The following is a 319-nucleotide window of genomic DNA, read 5'->3' as shown; positions in this document are numbered from 1 at the left end:
AACATCACCTCCCTGACACACCCCCACCACACTGACCCAGCCTGTGCCACAGTGCTACTAAAGAAATGGAATAATCCTGGGAAAAAGCAGCCAGTAAAAACAAGTCAGTGCTTTACTCACCCGTTCTGTCAGGACTGTACAAACAGGTCACCAGGAGAGGAGAGCACAGTCACACTTTCCTCACTGCTTGGAAGCCAGGCAGTGCAGAGCCAGCCCTTGGCCTGGGTAAGAAAAAATAAAGGAGCCCACAGAGTCCTTTTGAAAATAAAGCCACGCTGACGTTGTCAGTTGGTAACAAAGAGGCCACAGCCACAACAGA

This window comes from Manacus candei, unplaced genomic scaffold (genome assembly GCF_025592945.1).
Source record: "Manacus candei isolate 608988 ecotype Guabito, Panama unplaced genomic scaffold, ASM2559294v1 h1tg000025l, whole genome shotgun sequence".
In the NCBI taxonomy this organism is placed as follows: Eukaryota; Metazoa; Chordata; class Aves; order Passeriformes; family Pipridae; genus Manacus; species Manacus candei.
Note: the sequence above shows the minus strand (reverse complement) of the source record.